At 43.7% G+C, this 17,070-nt stretch overlaps 1 long non-coding RNA gene across 1 annotated transcript in view; it reads right to left on the bottom strand.

Moving 5' to 3' along the window:
• Positions 1-17,070, bottom strand: part of LOC139049609 (uncharacterized) — a 61,287-nt gene that overhangs the window by 27,174 nt on the left and 17,043 nt on the right. Inside the window, exon 2 of the long non-coding RNA XR_011508422.1 lies at positions 13,880-13,917. This is a non-coding gene — a long non-coding RNA (uncharacterized lncRNA). The remainder of the gene's footprint in view (positions 1-13,879; positions 13,918-17,070) is intronic.

The following is a 17,070-nucleotide window of genomic DNA, read 5'->3' as shown; positions in this document are numbered from 1 at the left end:
ACCCCGTAGCACATATTGGTTGTACGCTAGAAGTTACGTGTCCTCTAGGGATATATATATCAAAACGTTTATTTAAAAGGAAAAAAAATGCAGAAAGCGAGTGGGTGGAGCCCCTAGTCCAGGGCCCCACTGGCTTGAGCGGTCCGCCGTGCTTGGTCGAGGAGCGCTAGTTGCATCTCCCGATCCTCTCTGGCGAGTCAAGTCTCCTCTAGGGAGCTTTCTGCCGCAAAAACTTTTCAAATCGGCTCATCAATAGCCGAGATAGAAATATTTCAGTGCCGCGAACCCATCATTTCAGCAGGCGGGCTCCACTGCCAAGCAAGACGCTCTCTCCACTCGCCCCGTCTAGCCTTTCTCCCATAACGTCATCGAGGATCGCATGACGCATACGTCATTAGCCCCGAGAACGAACACGGGCGGCGCTGCGAGCGCCGCTCGCGTGACGTCAGGGCACGGACTCGCGCCTGTCGTCTGCTACAGTTCGGGCGTTGTCCGGGCGCTTTCTGCGGTGTTTTCGTTTGTTCGCCCTCGTTCTCTCTGCTTGTATACTTATGGTGGTCGTCTCAAATATAGTTTTATGACGTCTTCCATTGCGAACATTTATTCAAAGAGCTAATTTCTTAGACAACAATGCAGCTCTCGAAGGCAACGCTACAGTGCCAGCCGAAGCGACGCAGACCAGCCCATTGCGGGTTTTTCATGCGCGGATAGACAATCGCAAAAGCATAGCCTATAGGAATCCAGTTATGATACCATACCTGCCGCGGTGCAACAAGTATGTCACAAAGCTGGCTATATATGACTTCTACAGCAGTTACGTTGATTTTATTCCGCTAAAATAGGTTTGCTCACGACGGGTAGTTCATGGTATAATATCGAATTTTTGCATTTCCTCACAGAAACGCTCGGCAGTAGCACGGGGACTTAACTAATACTGGAGCTTAGATTCTACACGCCTCACTTGCTTCTTTAACTGCCTGTCAACATTAGGCGGTTCTTCACGTGTTTACTTTTTTTAAGCGGCGGAAATTTGAAGTAAAGTTAATGAAGGCTTACAGCTATTTAAGGAGTACAAATAGGAATGTACCAATATATATTTCCTTTTCCGTGTTACACGTTCAACTCACCTCTTTAGGGCGCGTTTGTTAATGATTAATAATGTAAGTTATGTTCCTCTTTTTTTGTCTATATTACCAAGTGTATATCATTTATTTATTTCAGTGCCGCAGTGTGTTTTGCATTGTTATTGTGGAAATATTTCACTGTTCTTTCATATATTGTATAACTGCAATGTTTTATGGCCACTATATAAATGTAATTTATATGGCGCTTGATGTGTTACCCCATGCAGCCATATTGTACCTAAGGGGGTGAGGTTACCTCAAGCCGCGTCTGTGCGACTTTTTTCTCTCATCCACCTCCACTTACCACTCCTCTGTACGTGTCATGTGTGTGTGTAAATGGAAATTAATAAATCAAATCAAACTCACTTGAGAAATTTACTGGTGCTTGCTGCTTGAGGAATATACATGACCAATCTGTTTGGCGAACTGACACAGGCTGCTCGGCCCAATTTTTTTTAGTGAAGTATGCCTGCTGGACCGCATAGCTGCAGCCAGAAAGATGTCGAAGCGTCAATGATTAGTAGTATGGGACATATTGAAGATATTGAAATTCCCCCGGTGGAGGGTCAGAAATCAAGTGAAAGTATATGCAAGGCTTGTGGTGCTTTCTTTATGAATGTTTGCGATTGGATTGGAGCAAACTTAATTTGCCTGCAAGGTTCTCTTTTATGTACCGACGAAGCGAATAGTTTGTATAAGTGAATAACGCTGGATCGAGACATGGTGAGACAGAAGGTGCTTAAATTTTCCTTTTGTATACAGTAAATCTAAGCCGCGGTGTAGTAGCTCGAGAATACTTTAGCCATTCCAGTTCGCGCTGTAAAAAACATGCTTTATGGTTTTAATTCGAAGTTGTAGTGAACTGATGGGTTTCGCGAACATAGCGTGCCTCGCCATACGGACAGTCGATTGCTACCATTACGTGATCAGCGGTGTGCCATATTGTCGATAAAGGCTACTGAGGGCCACTATGAAACATTTCATCACTTTCAATTGAGTGGCTCTCGATCTTAACAACGAAACTTTTTGTTTCAGAGGGGGATGAAAGTAGCAGCAAATTTTTTCATAAGAAATGCGCGCCTAACTATTTTTTTACGCATTAATGAATGGGCATATTTGAATAGAACAACACACCAGAGTAATAGGAATCATGATGAGAGCTTCGCTGCGCAGTGTCTTTCTAAAATCAGATAACATGTTGACGCCAATTACCAAATTTTTCTTCCACGTAAAATGCAATGCCTCTCATAGCTAAATACTAAAGGAATGTTAAATGTTTAGCGAAGCATCATACACAACTTCGCGCGTTGAATTTGCAGATATTCTTTTTTTTAGCCAAAATTTACCGATAGACACGGCGCATATATGCATTGCAAAACCTAGTAGACCCCTTTAACGCTACTTTGCTTACGATATCCAAGCCGCAAAGTTTCTCGACTCACACGCTTTTGAAGAAGAAACTTTGGTTAAGGTATGGCAGCTGAAAGAAGCCGACGTATTCTTCAATACGTACGGCTCGAGCCACCCATACCCCAAGCATACACGAAGGGAACGAGCGAGCGCGGCAGCCGAGCGAGCCGGAGCGAGCGGCGTCCTGGCCGTGACGTCACTCGCGAGAGGGCGCCCCGCTTTCATTTCTTCTTTTCTCACTTGTTTTTTCGTCGCTACGCATTTCCGCTGGCGTCGCGCGCGAGCTGTTGTCTCGTTCGCGCAGCGTATGATTTTGCGGCGCGATGTGCACAAGGAAACATAACTAGCGATGTAATTTAGTGCTACACGAATACTGGGGCAGAACAAGCGGATCGCAGAGCATTATCACGCTAGAGTGTCACGCGCTGGAACACGGTAGAAAATGGCATAGTTTCGGTACCTGCTCACGTGACCGCACGACCGTGGGAACAAGCAGACGAAGCGGAAGTACATCTCTCTTGCTTCGGTGCGAAGTAAAAAAGAAAAAACGCAGACATTCCGTTTGTGTTTTAGTATTTCTCTAAACTTCAATTCGCCAATTCAAGCAACAGATCACACAGATAACAGATGCCTTGAATAATTCTCGAAGTCACGTGTCGCCACGAGCGACGCCACGGTGCGGACACCGGTACGTAGGCGCAAGCACACGAATACATCATCCTCCGGCTTGGAGCGCGGCAGTTGGTTCTTTATTCTATGGCGCGGCGGTCGCGAGGATAAGGAAAGACGGCGTTCGGTTTGGAATGTCATATCTTTCCGCGGCGCGTATCGATGCAATATCTTGCAGACACGATCGTTATTGCGCAATGCATGCTCTGCGCTTGTCAGCTCAAATTAAATGACCAGACCTGGTGAGGGGCCCTTTAACGCCTGCTTCGCCACGCGACGGCCCGGCATCGCACTATCTTCGAGATCGGCGCACCTATGGGGAGTGCTGAACGGCTGCTTCACCTCTGCCGAGGGCTGGCCCAACATTTCACTACATTCGGAATCGGCCTACGTATGGCGAGTGCTTAAGAGGAAGCTTTAGCTCGGGTGCTCCCATCTAAATACATGTAAGAGGAGAATTCGTTTTTTTCGGTAACCATTGCACCACTCGACGAGATTTGTTGCATTTAAAAGAAAAACTTGAAATCTAGCGACTGTGGTTTCGAATTTTTTATTTAGGTCGTCAATTTCTTACAAAAATTGGCGAAAATTGCAAATTTTCAGAAAACGAAACTATCATGTTTACGACTCCGCAATTCAGCAATGAAAAATATTACTACAATTCTGTGAATTGTATCTCACAGTACATCTAAAGCGGACAAAACTGATATGTGGCACTTGAAATTGGTAATGCGTAAATGCAGCTTTTGCAATACCCTTGTATCCAATGTAACAAATTTACGTAATATATAAATTGGCATATCGAATTTGTCCACTTTGAATGATCTAATGGATGCCGTTGACAGAACCGCGATATATGTTCTGGGTGGATAGCTATTAATTTGTAAACTTCATGTTTCTTTTTGTTTTAACTTCCGAATTTTTGAAAATTCCTTCAATAAAATTCAGGTCCTAAATAGAAATTCCGCTTCCAACAGTCACTAGAATTGAACTTTCTCTCTCAAATGCAGCAAATTTCATTAAAATTGGTCCAGCAAATATCTCAGAAAAGCGTTTTACATGTATTTGAATAGGCGTAAACTGCTGACACGCACGTGGTAGGAGCGAAATGCCATACTAAAACGCTGCTGCCACGCACAGAAGTGACGTCACAGTTATGATGACGTTGTATAAACAAGTATGTCGTGTTCCGGTTTATAGTTTTGCGCGCGCTGCTGGAGCTGCTTCAGCTTTTCAGCTTAGCTAAAACAGAATTTTACGGTTTCTTACTGTGTTGTGTGATAGAATGTTGTTCTAGTTAGTTGCGCTGGAAGAACCGGATGGTGTTCGAGCTTGCGATATCGAGCCACACTTGGGCGCAACGCTGGAGCAGCTCGTTTCTTTATGCCTTGGAGCGCGTTTATGGTTGGTAGTGTGGTCTTGTGCAGCTCCTGTTACGTTTATCAGTGCTGTTGCTCTTGTTTGTTGAATTTACTGATGTGAATGGAGCATATGTGGGCTCTCAGTTTGGCAGAACTTTTTGCTCTTATGGTAAAAAACGTTTAAACTCGTTCCAAATGCTTGTTGCTGCAGTTGCCGCTTAGTGTTGTGCATCGATCGCGAAAAAAAAAAAAAAGTTTCATCCTTCGTAGGATTGCTGTTGCAGATATTGCCTAAGTAAGTGAGCTGTTGCAATTTTTATATGGCACTCGATGTCGCATTTACCTGTACTGTTTCTTGTCTTGCATGTTCATACTGTTCCCTTGTTTATCGGATTTTGGCGGCTAGCGAATCGCGACTTGCTTGAGCACCTGCTCGCCACAGTTCTAAAGGAACATGTTGAGCAACCCCAATGTAAACTATGAAGACAAATATTGCAGAACGTGGCCCAGCCGCTCATAGTTCTACTTTGGCTCAATTTTGTTCTAAAGCTTGGCTGTCTTGAAGACCAAGAAATTTTCTTAAATTTCTTCCAGCTAGTTTGCTAAGCTGCTATTTAGTATTGCTTCTTGTGATGGCGCTATGCGAGGTACCAGGTTTGCGCAAATGTTCCTCGCAACTTGTTTACAAACATGATGTAGGTTCATTGCAGGAACCTGCATTAGGTTATAGATGTGAGATGCACGCTAATATGACCGGTGTGGGTTTGCGGGTCCCTGCATGCCACTCTCAAGCAAATGCCAAGTTTCCATTGTATGAATCTTCCTTGACTTCGCAGGGCTTGTTTGGTTAATCCCTTCATCTGTGCAATAGAATGCTCATTAGTCATGAGCCTTACCCTGATCCTCTTGTCCAACAAAAAAAAATCTTTTAGGCATTGCATTAGGGAATATATCTGAGTGCCAATGTGACAATTTTTGCCTCTGTAACCTTCTTTTTCTCCCATCTTATCAGTGAAGGCCTTGTTCGAACAGAGTGCCATGCAGTGACAGAAATTCTCATCACAGTAAGAAAATCTCTGAAGGAGATTTTTGAGTCTGACTAGGACTTCGTCTTGGGCAAATTGGTGAAGTCTGCTGCACATTGTTTTTGTGTGCGAAAATCTATTTACAGAGGAAGGACACATGAAAGTGCGAACTACTAACTGATTTAATGATTCAAAGGATGAAACATAGTGTACAAATTTTGTGCACAGGCAAGAGGTGAATGTTGTGACAGTGCTAGTTTGTCTTTTAATGCTACAAATAGCCATTAAACAAGTGCACCTCTGGGGAATTAAGGCAGTTGAAGTGCTACTAACATGTGCACTCTCTGGTAAAATATACCTTCGTGAGCTCATGCAATGTTTTGTTGCTACTCCTGCACAGGATCATAATGTGCGAAAGCACGGCTCGTATGAGCAGGCCTTGCAATGTGTGCTGCACCATCCGGTTTATTTAAATTGTTTGAATGCTCCCTCAAATAGTCATTCAGGCATTGGGCCGTTTGGTCCACGTAGAACTTTCCACAGCTGAGAGATATCTTATGACCAACCCACAGTACAATGCTCAATATGGTTGGCGTGATTTTTCATACACCCTTGTCTTTAGGTACAAGAACACAATTGGGCTAATTTGACAGGTGTATAAAGGAACAAATGGGACATTGTATCTAGCAGGCATGTTCTTGAAGCTGTGGGTAAATTTGTGCGCATATTTGTACAATTTGTACACCTCAGGCCCAGTGGCGTCTGTTCCGCTTACATTTGATTAGCAAGTCCTTGTCGAGCTGCTCTTCAGCTTTCGGGAAATGGATTCGGCCATGGCACGCATGACCTAATTCCCCCACCTGTTCGCTAGTTGCGCTTCTGCTGTGACGGGTGTTGCGACGCTCGCCACCAAGGTGCTCTGTCAGGAGCATATACTAGATTGACAAGTAACCTTCTTTCTTGTCAGCAATTTTGGCACACTTAGCTAAAACTTTCATGTTTAGTGCACTAGTAAGTAGTTAGTCTAAGCACCTTTATGACAAGTTGACTGTCTTTGCTATGCGCTTAGCTGAAAACCTTCTATGTTTTTAAAGCTGATTCTGAACAGTATCCACAATTGCCGACCAAGTCACTTCCTTTGGCCTCCTCGGATGTTCTTATCTTCCAAGCTGAATTAGCCTTTATCGAGCTGAGCCATAATTGTTTTACCAGATGATGAAAATAGGTAATGAACTCGGAGAAAGCATAGGGTAAATAAATATGCATTATTGGAATTTATAAATAGTATGGATAAGGGAAATGAAAGTGGACGAAAAGATAGTTTGCTGTAGGTAGGAGCTGAATCCACACCACCTTCATTAGGCATGTAGTGCCTTACCAATTCAGCTACTGTGGCACTCACCCTCCCATCCCCTTGGCATAAGCCACTACCACTCACAGCCACAGCAGCAGACATCTTAACTGCAGGCATCATAAAATACATCAGCAGGCAACTGTTCAAGGGCTCCGACTTCGGCTGCCCCTTGATGCCCTAAGACAGGGTATGATGGTTTATTGGCCATTTGCCCAATTGGGGCAAGTGGCCTGTTGATGTGATTTGATCAAATGAACAGGCATTTGAAATCCCACTTACTCAATTGGTTGTACATGCCGTTACCAAATCTGTTCTTTGAAAGGTGAAGCGTTCCTCACTAGGACACACCATCGGACATAAGAAGAACAGATATCACTAAATATGACTTCGTGCCATATGTGCTCAGAATTAGCCACAAATTGAAAAACTTGACTAGTAGATATGGTGCCCCAATGGTTTCTCCCGCACTGAAGTGATTAGCCCAATTGTGTCTTTGTAACACGAGTACTGAGAGACAAGGATGTACAAAGAACCATGCCAAGCACTTTGTGTGTTGTGCTGTGGGGGTTATCAGCGCAATACCTCTCTGCTGTGGCAAGTCCTATGCAGGTCAGAGGGACTAGTGTCTAAAGGGACACTAAAGGCAATTATTAAGTCAAGCTAAAGTAATAGATTAGTGCTCGAGAACGTCGAAGGCATCACTGTTATTGCGAACAGAGCTTCAGTAATTGATGAACGGAAGTAACTGCAATACACAATTAGAGGCTGCCCCAGCACATTAAAGTACCAGCCCGATGATGAAGGCACTCCTCATTAAAGTTCTGTCGCTAGGACTTATCTACTAGTAATAAAAAGATTGCTGCATTGCATTATAACATGAAAGAAAATGCTATTCGTCTAGTTCTATTTGATATTTAGAAAAAAGAACCCATTGAGGTTACCCTTGAAAGCATCGCCCACGCTTACATGTTTTAGTAGTTTCGTTATCACATAGTGCTGTGCTGGATTTTCTGGCTCGCGAAACTCGCACAAACTGCAAGTTACAGAGAATTCGATGTTTATGTGATGTTGCGGGATTCCCCAACAGTCCGTGCTACTTGATCAAGAGCAGTTGCAGCGGCGAGTCCAACGTTCTGTCTTGGCTCGGTTGCTACATGGCCGGGCTTACGCATTTTTGCACAGAAAACTGTAGCACCGTCTGTAGGGTGCTGTTTTACTCACCAATGGAAGTGAAGGGCAGTGATGGCACAACGTCGCCACTCTGTCCTCAGGAGCAGGCGAATTGAATTGCTCTCTAGGTATGCGAACCCTTCAGATGCAATTTTCTCGTAAACTATCTCTTCTTGGCATGGAAGAAGCACTGTGAGGTTTATGGAATGCTACTTTAATAGGCAACATCTACTTAGTATTTGCCTTTAGTGTCCCATTAAATGGCCATAATAGGAAGCACTCAAACAATTCAAATAAATTTCATGGTGTGCATCTTGGCACGCTTTGCAAGGCCTACTAATGTGAACTGTGCTTTTTGCATGTTATGATCTTGGGCAGTGCATGAGTTCATGGAGGCATATGTTATTAAAACAATCCTGCATGTGTTAGTTAATATAATTCATTTTAATTGCATGTGACCTTAGAAGCAGGCTAGTAGCCAATAAACTGTTGTATGCTACCCCAAGGCATTTAGGCGGTCAAAGTTAGGGCCGTCGACCATTTGCCTGCTCCTAAGACCGATTAATGGCAAATCAGTTCTGTGAAAGCCCGCAAAATCAAGGAGGGTTCACGAAAAGGAAAATTCTCATCAACCTGACTTTAGCACAATGTCCTGGGTTCCATCCCAGGACCTGGAGAAAATTTTTTTTCAGCTATGAAGCTTTTTTTTTTTTTCGAAGAAATCCCTTATGGGTTTTTAAAAAACTGCTTTGGGCTGAGAAACCTATGAAGCCATCATTGTTTTAACATACATCACATGACATAGCCATATGTACGTACGATTGTATAACACATAATCACTGACAACTTGACAATCCATGCTTCTCTTTCATATGCTCGTCCAGTACACATGTAGAACGCAACAGTCTGCATGTTGTAAGCTGACTTCAAATGGCCGGAGTAGAAATCATGCTGTCAGTGTCACACAATCATAGTCACTGACGTCTTTTTGCTTTTGTTACACACATAGTTCATTTTACACAAACATGTTGGTCCGCCTAGCAACACTTCACGTTAATCATAACAATGTTGGGTTACCAGCAAAATGTTACCATAACATTGGTTCCCATAATGCATGGGAGTCGCTCCATTTTGATTTCCGACTTGTGTAGTTGTTTAACCCTTTTGCTGGAATTCAAATTAACAAGTCCTCATTGTTAATTACATGAATGCAATAATGACTTGCAGGCTAAGGCAATGTTTTCATACTTGCGACGGAAGCACTGTGAGCAGAGGTGTATGTACAAAGAAGTTGTGCGAAGGCTAGGTTTGGTCGTCCTGGTCACCAATTTATGGGAGGCAGCATGAAGAGGTAACTAGGCTTATTCAAGCCAGCCAGCCATGGTGTCACAGGATCTTGGGAGCAGCCGTTCAGGTCGCGTGCACTAGCATGTTCTATTCTTGCTCTGCCTGTGCGTGAGCCCATCTTCTTTGCCTATGTTGGAAGTGATAGCCGCGCGGCTACAGAGCCCATCTCCTAGTGCGAAGTGCAATTGAAATAAAGTCCAATGGTAAAGCCCCCAGGTAAAGTGTGCAGACGGTGTCGTCATTGGTAGTGTCGGGTTCTCGCAATCTGAGAGATATACACCAGGCAGCACCGGCAGCATAGGTTGTGAGTGAAGCGCAGCCACATATGATACCCAAGTGAGAAATCGCAACCTGCCACAGGCACTCGTAGATGCACAGGCCTGTAGAAGTCGGAGCTCCAAAAGTAGACCATCTGGCAGCTTGGGACTTGCGTGGAGATAGCGCAAGTGTTGGTCACTCATGTTGTTGACTTAGAAGTGATTCTCGAGCTGAAGAAACCAGATGGCAAAGTTGCTCCTGCAAAATTTCGGTAGGCCATGCATCTGCGGAAGATGTGAGCACAACATCGGAAAGCTTGCCTGCTGCTGCTTTCAGTGGAATCTCGAATGCCGATAGCATCAGGGTTGCAGTGGTCACTCAATGCATCACGAAGGTTGTGCTTGTGGCAACGCCGCGCCAGCGAGAGTGAAATTTGCGCCTTGTTGAGTCGGTGGCTGAGCCTCTGAATTGGCGATGAGTGAGTTGCCCCGAGTGTAAAGCGGGCAGCTTGTGGGGACGTCTAAGGAAGAACAGCGACGAGCTGTAAAGTAGCCGAAGGCGCTTGCGTTTAGCCCAGTGTATTTCTTGGAAAGAATCGTCGAGCAGCTGCCTTTGAGCTGGGAGAGGAAGCTCATGGACCACGTAGAGGTTTGATGCTGGGGTCGGCGCATGCCGACGACCGGCACGGGTGGAAGCAGGTGATGTGGGACGACCATATTCAGAATGACACGATAGATGGCGAGAGCTGTTGTGATGGAGCACCAGCTGGAGGAGAGTGAGTGCTCGAGGTGACATAGTGAGCAAGGACGGCTTCCCACGAGTCCTTGTACAAGTCAGAGCAGGGGCTGAGAGCCGGAGCCTGGAACCTTGTTAAGAAGGAAATGGTTGTTTAGCGGGATGAACCAGATGTCCAGCATGTCAATGTAGAATTCCCATGCCCCCTACAATCGCAAGACTTCTGCCAAACCGTGCGAGGCCACGTCACTACTCGCCTTGGTAAAGTCGGTGCGCTCATGCTGGCATGGCAGGGCTCAGTCGTCCTGGTCACAAGGCTGGGCTCGGTCAGCTGTGTCATCACTTTGAGGGAGGCAGAGCGAAGAAGTAGCTGCCGTAGCCATTATTTGTTTAAGCCAGCCATGGTGCCACGGGATCTCGGGGCAGGCTGACACCGCGGCCGCTTTGGTCAAGTGCGCTAGCGTGATCTATTCTCGCACTACCTGCATGTGAGCTCATCTTTTTCGCCTGCGTTAGAGGTGACAGTCATGCCGCTACGAGGTACTAAACATGTTTACTGTTTGAGCATCTCTGAATTGCATGAGCTATTAAATACACCCATCACACAAGTGCAGAGCCCTTCTGCTAAGTCTATCTGGCAGGAGTCTTTTGTCCTGTAAATATTCACGTTTTCCCTGTCCATTGTACAGCTGTATCCTGCTACGTCTACTTGGTTAGATGCCGACGCCAAACTTGGAGGAAAAAGCGAAGCTAGATCCTTATTAAACGACTTCAATGTGATAGAATTTTTACAATTATCAGCATTCAAAATTAGCTCTCATTACAAACCACATTTAAATTTGCAAGAAACTCTCACTAAAAGGCAAAGCTTATACTTTCTGATGAGCCTACCTTGTGCATTTTCATTCCTTAAGAATTTGTGTACTTTTCCTTATAGCTTTTATCTTCAACATTAAGTGAACAGGGTTTTTCAACTTATGGTCAAAAGACATTTACACAAGAACTAAAATTCATGCTATCTTGTGCTGTCAGGCCAAATTTAAGCTTTTCTGTGTTGTATGTCATCTTGCTTTTGTGTTCTACTTGGCGCTTAATAGACAATTTACGCACAAACAAACCATTTGTATTACAGACTCTTCAACTTTATATGCAAAAAGTATTGCCATTGCAGACAGAAAACACTGAAATATAGTAATTCTGAGAATTGTTTTCTGCGCAAGAAATTTGGTTGGCTTTGGCAAGGGTCTAAAAATGTTGCATAATTTGGTTTCCTAAAGTCAGTTTTTCCGTAATACAGCTGTAGTCACAGGACATGTGTGTTCCTTAATTACAGACGTGCGCACCACATGTGCTTACACATGTGCTTAAGATACCCCGATAGACATATTACACACAAACAAACCATTTGTATTACAGACTCTTCAACTTTAAATCCAAAAAGTACTACCATTGCAGACATAAAATACTAAAATATGGTAAAAAATTCTGGGAATTGTTTTCTGCACAAGAAATTCGGTTGACTTTGGGCAAGGGTCCAAAAATGTTGTGTAAGTCGGTTTCCTAAAGTCAGATTTTCTGTAATACAGCTGTGTTACGCGGTGAAGCATGTCAAAAATGAAAAGAGGCTGTTGTCACAGGACATGCGTGTTCCTTAATTACACATGCACGCACCTGCTGTCTCCTGTCATACTACAAATACCGACACATGTAATAACTACTGGCAGTCATTCAAAGCTGTTTGTGTGGAGATTTAAGGCCCATGTTCTGGGGTGAAAAGTGCGGCCCTAGCTGTAAGAAAGTAACGTTTTGTTTATCAAGCCGAAGTTTATAGTGTTCATGTTTTTTAAGTGTTTAATATTTCTAGAATAATAGCTACATCCTTGTAAGGTAGTTGAAATAACAGCTCACATTGCCCCAGCCATGTCCAAAGTAGCTCTGATGGCCTGCTAGTACAATGAATAGGTGTATTGGTGCTTTTACTGACAGGAGACGGAGTGTGCACAGACGTATCATTAAGGGGACACTAAAGCAAAACAATAAATCAGTTTAGACTAATAAAGCATTGTTTTAGAACCCTGCAGGCAGTCATTTTAAAACAATAGTTTGGTTATTAGATGTGAAAATGAAGTTCGAAGTATCAGTATTTGAAATTCACGCCAAAACCTCGACACAGCTGCGTCAGTGTGACGTCAGGGATTTCAAAGTATATTTTTGCATTTGGGCAGCGTTGGTTGAGTAAAAATTCCAGAAACTTCATATTTGGTTCCTTTAGAACACAATGTAGACAGTCTGTACCGCTATGTACTTAAGTAGGCCCTAGAAGATACCATCCAAATCCATGACGTCACAGCGACCAGGTCTGGGAACTTCAAGGAGGCGTCGCCACCCGTCTTTTGTTTTTGCACTTTTTCTGGTCTACCAAGCATCTTATACTGGTAAGAGTGGTGTTTTTGGTGTTGTAGAAAGGTAATTTACTAATGCAGAAGAAATAATTTTTCTCTTTGTCACTTTAAGGAACACATTATATGTCCCTGACAGTGGCCCCTTTCCACTTTTATAATATGCTTCGCCGTCGTACATTGCATATGCTTCACTGCATAACAAGACCGTATTGTGGCGAAGCTGATTTTAGGAAACTGAATTATGCAACATTTCTGGGAACCTTACATGGCTTCATTCTGTAGAGGCTCTAGGAAAAGGCACGCTGCTCTATATTCGCAGCAAACATAATCTGCGTCATAGAAAAAGAAATGTTTGTGATGTTTATTCGCAAAATATTCATGTAACGTCAGCCAAAATATTACCTGCCGTTTTATTGTGGCACTGCTGCCAGTAAGCCTGAATACCTGAGTGGGTCTGAGTAGTCTGGCTCTGAAAATTGCCCATTGATAATATTTGCATTCCGTTAAGATCAGTTTTTGCCTTTACTAAGATGCAAATGAAAAAATGTTACTGTGATGTAGCATTTAGCATGACCTTTAATACGTCCCGAAGACATGGTGGACCGATCACACTGAAGGCGCAGTTCAATCTTAAGCTGGGTCCCCACAAGAGATGAAGAACACGATGTGATGATGGTCATGTGCAGATGATGAAGTGCCTAAGAAATGCCCACATTATAATTATTTGTGTCAATAGAAGAATTATAAGCAACCTCTAAAAATCTGACTTGTTGTGATGAAATTGAAAAAGTTGGCAGGTATGTATTATGACATTGATGCAGAAAACATTCATTTTGTCATTAAAGAAAGTCATGTATGCATTCACTTTTTCATCTTCTCTCTTGTGCTTGGGCCTTCATTGGTCTGCATTGTGCAACAGGTAAAATGATGAGAAATATAACTAAAGACAAATAAAATCCTAGCCTGCTAACATACGCCTGCTCAGTACACTATTGACACGCTCTGGTTTATTAAGCGTGCTCACCTGTCAATTCAGGCACAGAAGCAGGTCCTGTTCTTGAGCTGAAACATACACAGCCATGCTTACATAGGAAACAACTTTCAGGAGGCCAATTATTGACACGCATTGCAGATAGTACTATGGATCAAGCATGAAGCTGACCACAATGCCCTCGAACTCTTCCCAACATACATATATTTTCTAGCATCCTGGGCCACCCATCTGGCCATGCTTTGAAGCTGCTGTCAGGTTTCGAACCAAACCCAATCTTTCTGGCTTTGTTGTCCTCCTCGTCGTACCATTTCCCCCCTCATTTATGTTTGTCTTATTGAGATAGATATTATGTGATGATTTTTCATTTGTGTGTAGTTTGGGCAAAATCAATTTCGAATAAAACAAGCCACCCAGCTATTTTTATGGCCTAATTGTTTTTGCGCTCATTGATCATGGAAACCTACCTGCACGGCTGCATGTATATGGCAACTAAGTTCTCGTCAGATGTTATGTGAATATTTAATTAATAAACTTCATTTACATTTCTGCGCAGCACAGACCCATTACGGCTGCAACTATACTGAGCTGCATGGCTGTTCGCAGCATCATTACGGAATAAAATCTACCAGTCTTTATTTAATAAACAGTCAACATAGTGAATAACCGAATACTATTTTGTATATTCTAAACTTAAGTACTTTATGGCTTGCACTGTCGTGTTCTTATAACTTTGGCAGGCCTAAAAATCTCAACAGACCATCTAACTATGTGGAGTGATTTTTTAGCCATTACATATTCATTGCGTTTGCCTGTTTTCCACATGGCTACCAATAATCAGTAGATATCATGTCGGTTATTTATATTTGGAATTGGTGACTTTCCAAAAACCTCATAGTACCCCCCCCCCCCCCCCAAAAAAAAATCCATCGCATACATGCAATAAAAGTTTAATGCACCCATGGAAGGGGAAGTAAATCGTAAAGATTTAAGTTAGAAGCTGAGAGTAAGATGGTATTTCGACGTGAACAGCAGACTACAACAAATAAAGCAGTGGCACAAAACAAAGCGAATGAAAAAAGTATTGTTCAGCCAATAAAAACATTTCACTGTTGCTGCAAGGTGAGAAGAGGGAAGCAGCCCTGCACTCACCCCAGCAACTACAGGCTTGACCGAAGGGTCCAAGACATCTCGAACATAATGTCCACACTTGGCCAAAGAAGCGGGAACCATATCGAGAAGCTTGTGTTCTGGCCACAGAAGCGGGAGCTCACAGGCCTTGTGTTAGAATTCTGTAGCCTGGTGAAGTTACAAACCGTACTCTTGTAGCGATGTGTTGGCCAGGTTTTGACTGGTTGCCCTGGTCCAGTGAAGTCTTGACTGCATGTCTTCAGCACAATCCATGGGGCAACCTTCCTATGTGGCTTTCATCCATGTTCCAGCTATTCCCTTCATTTTTGTCACCCGGGGCTTCGTGGTCCGCAGTGATTAGTCCCTTCCTTAATATGTACAAATAGGTCCTTTAATTTTCCTGTTTTCTTGCCTTGAATGCCCCCATACCTATTGCAAACAGAAAAGGAAGATAGCACCACTCTTCTATCATGATCGTTCACATTAGAGTTCCATTAAAGGAGCAAGATCAGGGTATCCATGGCATCTGTCTCGATTCTTTACATTTTGTGCCATAATACCCAGGACTCGTATTGTGGCTGCAGGCGTCATCTGTAAGTTTGGGAGGTGGGAGCACCTTCTGCTTGCTTCAGCTCCTGTCTGACCTTGCCCTTCAGCACAACAGTCTAAAGTTCACAAAGCCAGGATGCCCCCGGAGGTGAATGACACAACCTGTCAGCCCAGCCCTTGGAGCAGCCAATGACCTGCCTATCGATGCGAAGGACAACTGCAATGACAACTGCAAAGCTTGCAAGGCTGGGACGATAAATTTCTTCAGTGACATCCATCTTGAAGGCCTAGTCCTTGAAGTGAATGGTGCATAGAGTGCAGACTTATCTTGCCACCACAACGATGACTGCTCCATAGCTCACAAGGCTGGGATAGCAAGTCTCATGGGAAGGCTGATCGTGCAGGCCTAGCCCTTGAAACCACCAGCTGTGTGTCTGCCAATAATCTGTGCCTTCATCGTGATGGGCTCTCCAAGGTCTGCAAGGCTGGAATGCTGAGGTCATCCCATCTGAAATTTGGAAGCTTTGCCCTTCAAGCATCCAGTACCACCATGGCAGTATTAAAGATGGGAGGAACTGCAAGGATCACTAGTGTTTACTAACAATTATGTAGCATCCTTGTCTGTGCACTCACAAGTGCCCTAGGGACCTAAAAGACTGAAATATGGGACATTGAGTGGCTGAGAATTATGGGAATATTCTTGCACACTGATATCAAAGAAAAGTAATAGAATACTTACATCTATGTCACAAATAGTTGTTAAGTTCAACTTAGTTTGCTTTCAACGAGAGTGACGTAGAGGCTTGTGAATACTTTGAATTGGACATCTGCTGCAGTAAAGTGAAGCTCGAGGTCCGATTGACCAAATTAGACAAAAAAGCGCGTTACACATCCGCCAAGCCAACAGGGATTTTAATAAGCAGGCCATAGAGCTGGGTTTGTTCACATGACTAGAGGATGCCCATTGATAAAGCTAAGTAACTCGGTCTAAAGAATGCTGCAAGAATTTAACACTACTTTAGTAGCGATATTCTCACAGCAAACAGATGCGTTGCAGAAGCAACAGTCATAGCTCCAGAAGCACAGAAACTCGGAGGCGAATCTGAATTTGTGCCACAAAAGCCATTCTGTTCTCTGTCAGCAGGTCTGCTATGCTGTGTCGGTCAATGGGTGCTGTGTCTGCCCTGAAGACGGCGACAGCTTACCTTTAACTGGGACTGATAGCCCATCTAGCACCACTGCTAAAGTAATGTTAAACATTTATCCTAAAGACAAAAACACAAAACAAAGCAAGAGGGAGGGGGGGATGAAGCTTGCAGAAAAACGAGACAAGGATTCTTTGAGATAAGGTGTGGCAGTCATGATCAGAACCAAAACGATAAGTCAAAGGAGAGTTTTTGCACTTTCGTGTGTGATCAAACGGACAGGCATCATACTGAAGGCGTCAAGAGGAGCACAAGGATGAAGCAAAGGCACTTGGCAGCTTGGAAAGACAGTCACGCAATTGAATGCAGAAAAATTGTGGGAAACAACTCAAGCACCCG

The sequence above is a fragment of the Dermacentor albipictus genome, chromosome 9 (genome assembly GCF_038994185.2).
Source record: "Dermacentor albipictus isolate Rhodes 1998 colony chromosome 9, USDA_Dalb.pri_finalv2, whole genome shotgun sequence".
Taxonomy (NCBI): domain Eukaryota; kingdom Metazoa; phylum Arthropoda; class Arachnida; order Ixodida; family Ixodidae; genus Dermacentor; species Dermacentor albipictus.
Note: the sequence above shows the minus strand (reverse complement) of the source record. Positions and strands in the feature narration are given on the sequence as shown.